We start from the raw sequence: 6,477 nt of genomic DNA on the forward strand, positions 1-6,477 counted from the left end.
ACCATTTGTGTTACTTTTCCTTTACTTCTTTGACTTGAAAAATGATCAAGGGGCTTCTCAAATATATTTTACTATTTAAAAAGGAAGCTTTGCTTTTGTTGCAATCTCTTACTATACCTTTATTTTTTATTTAATTTCACATTTTTATTAAAAAATACACAGCCTTTTAAAATTAGGACATAGAAAATTGTTAAACTTTTACTTGCCTTCAGGAATCATAAATGGATCTAGTCACTCTTGTATTTCATGCAGTTTATTTTTCATTTCTGAAGTGTGTTATGCATTTATTGACTTTTTCATGATGACTTTCACCACTTCCCTGAGATTTTCATTTCATTTTATTTCTTTTTTTTTTAATGGTTTTTTGTTTTTTAATTTTTGAGAGAAAGAGACAGCGTGAGCAGGAGAGGGTCAGAAAGAGAGAGGGAGACACAGTATCCAAAACAGGCTCCAGGCTCTGAGCTAGCTGTCAGCACAGAACCTGATGTGGGGCTCGAACCCACGAACCATGAGATCATGACCTGAGCCAAAGTCGGACGCTTAAGCGACTGAGCCACCCAGGTGCCCTGGAGATTTTAATTTTATCTACTTTATGGGTGTGAATCTAAGTCAGTCTTTAATTGTGTGTAAGGTTTCTATTCTCTTTGTTTTTGTCTCTGTAATAACTTTACATGGTGTTTAACCTCTATTTTGAGTTGTTCAATATTGTATGAAATTATGTAAAGAGTTTTTTCATGTTATGTTTCATATAAAATTTCTTTTATATGAAATGTCCTGAAACATTGAGATTGAGACAGACATGGGGCACCTGTGTGACTCAGTCCGTTAAACATCCTACTTTGGCTTAGGTCATGATCTGCCATTTGTGAGTTTGAGCCCCACGTTGGCCTCTGTGCTGACAGCTCAGAGCCTTGAGCTTCCTTGAGCTTCCTTCATTCTGTGTCTTCCTCTCTCTCTGCCCTTCCCCCATTTGTGCTCTCCCTTCTCTCTCAAAAATTAACAAACATTTAAAAATAATTTAAAAAGAACAAGACAGACAGAAGGATAATTTTTGTAACTTAACAACGTAGTGGAATAAAGATGTTCATAAATTATTTTTTGATATTTGTGGAATTTTAGAGGTAGGACCTTTTTACATTTGCATTATAGTAGTTTGTCTTTGTCTTTTCTTTCTTTCTCTGTCTGTGTTCCTCTCTCTCTCTTCCAGGATCAGTCTTGTTACTGTTGTTACAACTTTCTTGATGAAGGACAAACTTTTGAACTTTTGGCTTTGTCAGATTACTGTTCATTTGTACGGTCATTGATTCTTTCCTGAATTATTTCCCTTCTTCTACATCCTTGGCATTTAATTTGTTTGTTCTTTTCTAGCTTTATAAAATGAACATTTAGATAATTGATTTTAGGCCTTTCTTGGCTTCTATTATAAGAATTTAAAGCTATGCATTTCTAACCATAATTGTATGCCTTCTGCAAATATTGATATGCAATATGTCCATCATAATTTATTTAAAATCACCTGTAATTTTGTAAGTTGACATGTGAAGTCATCTTTTGTTGACCTATGCGTTAATGTAGCAGGATTCTTGCACAGAGAGTCAAGACACTGAGGCTTTTTTGTCTAGGAAGCAACTTTGTTCCTGCCGGTACCCCTCAGTTGGGTTCGTACCCAAAGAACTGAGCCCTCACTGCCACGTGGCATAGTTTTGTATACAATCTTTTACTTGTTTGTCTCCCATAGATGGTAACACAGAAACATGTAGTCTAACTAAGTGGTCTCATGTTACAAGGTCACGAGGGATGTTGTCACATACGTGTATAGTCACGTTGCCTTGAGGTTTTTGTTTTTTGTTTTTTGTTTTCCTTAGGGCGGGTACCCTGCCACATGATGAAAAAGCAAATTGCCATTGTTACTATTATTTTTACATACCTAAGGGGGTGCCTGGGTGGCTCACATGGTTAAGTGTCTGACTATTGGTTTGAGTTCAGGTCATGATCTTGTGGTTCATAAGTTTAAGCCCCACTTTGGGCTCTGCACTGACAGCAAGGAGCTTACTTGGGATTCTCTCTCTCTCTCTCTCTCTCTCTCTGTCTTTCTCTCTTTCACTGCCTGTACCCTCCTTTTTCTGTCTCTCAAAATAAATAAATAAACCTAAAAAATATTTAGGCCTTTGCTATCTAATTTTACTGATTCTAACTTCTGTTTGGGTCAGAGGACATAATCTGAAAGAATTCTTGCCTTTGAAACTGAATGACATCTGTTTTTTGACATGGCTTAATGTCTCTTTTGGTAAATGTTTCATGTGTGCTTGAGAAGAATTTGTTTTCTCTAGGTATCAGATAGTGTTCTGTGAATACCATATGAGATAAAATAACCACTAGTGATATTTAGATTTTCCTCATCTCTATTGATGTTTTGTCTAGTCTGTCAGTTACTAAGAGTAGTGTTGAAGATTTCAATTATGATTATGGATGTACCTGGTAGTTTTGTCAAATTCTACCTCACCTATTTTGTAGTTCCATTATTTCCATTATTTGGGGAATCATATTTATAAAGTTAAGTTCTACCAATATATTGAGTCTGTAACCATTCTGAAATATCACTTTTGCCCTCTGGTGCTATTTCTCATCTTGCTGTCTATTTGTTCCTATATTTAGACAATTACTCAAGTCATGTCAGCGATATTGTGATTCAATACACATAGTGCATAATTTAACTCCCCTTTAATTTCAGTACCTTTGTGCCTTTCTATTGAACATATACGTGTGGTAAAAGCAGAAACTTGAATTTAGATTTTTTAGCTAACCTAAAAATCTCAGCCTTCTGAGTGTTTAGTCTACTTGGACTGTAGTTATTTAAATGGTTGAATTTTTATTTATTTTGTGATTTTTATTAATAGACCATATTTTAAAAATATTTTTTAATGTGTTCATTTATTTTTGAGAGACAGAGAGAGCACACAAGCAAGCACAGGAGAGGCAGAGAGAGGGGGAGACACAGAACCCAAAGCAGACTCCAGGCTCCTCACTGTCATCACAGAGCCAGATGCACGGCTTGAACCCACGAACTGTGAGATGATGACCTGAGCCGAAGTTGTACACTTAATTGACTGAGCCACTCAGGCACCCCAGTAGTCCTTTCTTAAAATTGCTATCTTTAGAGGTGCTTGGATGGTTCAGTCAGTTAAGTGTACGACTTTGGCTCAGGTCATTATCTGGGGGTTTGTGAGTTCGAGCCCTGTGTTGGGCTCTGTGCTGATAGCTCAGAGCCTGGAGCCTGCTTCAGATTCTGTGTCTCCCTCTCTCCCACTTACACTCTGTCTCTCTCTCTTTCTCTATTTCTCTCAAGAATAAACATTTAAAAAAGTAAGTAAATAAAATAAAGATAAATAAATAAATAAATAAGTAAAGTTGCTATCTTAAGAATAAGTAATTTCTACCAATGCCTTTGACTTCATCAACACTTTGTTCTAATGTTGTTAAGCCCATCTATTGAACTTTTGAAAATTTCCATTTGATTTTTAATTTTAATTTTTTGAGATCATATGTATGTATTTCTTCACATATTTGAATCTATTTATAATAGTTTATTTAAATTCCTTTTCTACTATGACATCTTAATTACTTGAAGAATTGATTTTTTTTATGAGAATGGGTCAAGTTCTGTTTATTCAGAATAAGAATAAAGTCAAATATTGATTTGACTTTTTTTAATTTGAAATTTTGAACAATATATTTTTCAGTGTATACAGTACATTGTGAACAATGTGTTTAGAAGTTCTGAGTCTATTCTGTCTCTGAAGAGTGATTTCCTTCTAGCATGCAGTTAATCTGAATAGAGTCAAACTCCAGATTGGAGTTTGCTGCAGACAGTGGTAACTGAAATCTCTGCTGAGATTTTTTTTAGTTTCTAGAAGCTGCATTTTCTTTGTCAGACCCCTGTTCCCCTCTGGCCCTTCCCTGTGGTTGTATGATTTAGTACTCAGTATTGGGATAAATGAAGTGTTTGAATAAATTCTACATGCAGATCTGGGCATTAACCTCACTTGATTTCCTTACTCCCATGTTTTTCATTTAACTCTTTAGATTTTTACTCAGCTCTAAACTCCACTCTGACATTATCAAGCCAGTAAACCTGTACCTTTCTGCCTTCACCGGAAGGATTGGAAATTGTCACTAAACAAAGACTCGCACATGAGTTATTTTTGCAAGTGTGGTTTCTTCTTTCAATTACAGACTCTTTGTTAGTATTAGTTTACTTTTACTTTACATTGCCTTCAAGGGGATTTTTCTGAGATTTTCTGTAGGAACATTAATCTAAATTAAATTTTTGTGTTGCGAGGGAAGGAGTTGAAGGCATGCCGTCCCAGAGTACACCACTTGGGCATTTACATTACTTTGAGCTGAAGTGTCTCCGAATTCCCTTCATCTGTCTAAAGAGAAATCCTCCAAAACTCTCAATCTGATCAATCCCCTCCCTGGAAGCTTCATCAACCAGAGAAGACTGACTCTTGTCACAGAAAGGAAACTAGAAGTTGACATGACTCCCAGACAAACTTTGACACAAACTATCATATCCCCCATCCATTCCTCATTCCTATTCTTCATTCCTCAAAATCATTTATGCTCCACTGAGGTCCCTTCATCCCTCTGCCCCATCCCTTATTAAGATGGTAAATAAGCTTTCACAACTCAGCACTTTTTGAGTATTCACTTCTTTTCCCCTGTGATGATCTAATGCATGGAGTATTAAAAACTAAGAAATTTATTTACCTATTTTTCCTGTTAACCTGTTTCAGTTTATTTTATAGACCCAGCTGTCAAATCTAGGAGAGTTAGAGGCAAAGTTTTTTCTCTCCTACAACAGAATTTAGGAGTTCTGAGTTATAAAGCATCCATTGTAGTGAAAGTCATGATCATCTTTTATGCTTTCATAGTGTATGCATATGGGGCAAAAAATGTAATTAATACAGTTTTTACATTTTGGCATTTTATCAGTACGTGGCAATAGGCAAATCCTGCTGAAATAAGACGTTAAGTTTTGATCCTTCTTCTGTAGAAGAACATTGCTTGGTTGTTACTTTTTCCTTTGTACCCCAGCTTTCATTTAAGAAAGACCAGTTTTGTTGGATTTTAGTTGTGGGATGATGATTTTTTCTCATGTAGCTATATTGCTTTTATTTCAGTGCTTTGTAGGCTTCGTGACCACTGCCTACTTTCCTTTATAGAACAAGGAGTAGGCGTTTTGGCTAGACTTTTCTCATTGGTTAAATAACACAAACACAAAACCCCTCCTACAATGAAATAATAAAAGAGCAGATAACCTAAGTAGACAAAAGGCAAATGTTTGAAAACTCTTTGCCAGCTGCTTTAAAAGTTAAGCATGCATCTCCTCTCTGACCTTGTGATTCCACTCCTAATTATGTATATTGGAGAACGGAAGAAGTGAATCCATTAAAAGTCTTGTATATAATGTCTATAGCATGTTTATGCAGAGTACCCCAAAAGTGGAAATAACACAGATGTCTATCGATGGGAAAATGGATAAACAAACTGCAGTATAATCATAAAATTAAATACTTCTTAGTCATAAAAAAGAATGAGCTACTGATGCATGCAACAACATGGATAAATCTCACAAACAATAATACTCAGTTGAAGAAGTTTTACACACAAAAAAATACATGTAAGAAGTTGCAGAATGGGTAAAACTAAACTATGGTAATAGAAATAACTTTTCTGGATGTTTGGTGGTGGAAGAATTGTGTTGAGTGTTAACTGAGAAGAGACACATGAATATATTCATACTCTTGAGTCCTGGAAATAATCTATGCCTTGATACTCATATAGAATCTAGGAGCTGATAGATTTTCAAACTCCAACAATGAAGTAATTTTAAGATCAGAGCATTTCAATATAGATAAACTGTTCCTTAATAAAAAAAATAAAATATGCAAAACACTTGAACAGAAACTCTGTAAAAAGGACTCATTAGTACAGGTTACCAGGGGAAAATTACATTGAAAGTCAGATATGACCTTATTCATACTGAATGGCTAAATTTAAAAAGACTAACAGCCTCAAATGTTGGTTACAATACGAAGAAGAAAATGGTAGCTGGTTATTGAAGAGTGGTAATTTTATGTAAGTTTTAACACATATGTACTCTACTACCCAATATGTTTTTTTTCTCAGCCTGAGTAATTTTTTCCTCAACCCGAATCATCTGTGTTCCAGGATGCAGGTGATAAGAGGGAAAGAGTGCTTCTGGGGAATCTGGGTAGAGGCAGTAAGGAAGCCGGACACAGGAGAGTGCTCCATGCTCCCGAGAGTAGGGCAAGGATATGGAGTAGGGCTGACAGAAGGCATCCACAGCATATGCTAGTGACAGAGGTCACAACTAAGTGGGGTAGTAACAGGTTAGGCAGAGAAGGTGGGATGACTGGGAGTTTGGTTACATTGAGCAAATAAGTTTGTAGA

This window comes from Crocuta crocuta, unplaced genomic scaffold, assembly GCF_008692635.1.
Source record: "Crocuta crocuta isolate KB4526 unplaced genomic scaffold, BGI_CrCroc_1.0 scaffold165, whole genome shotgun sequence".
NCBI classification, from domain to species: Eukaryota; Metazoa; Chordata; class Mammalia; order Carnivora; family Hyaenidae; genus Crocuta; species Crocuta crocuta.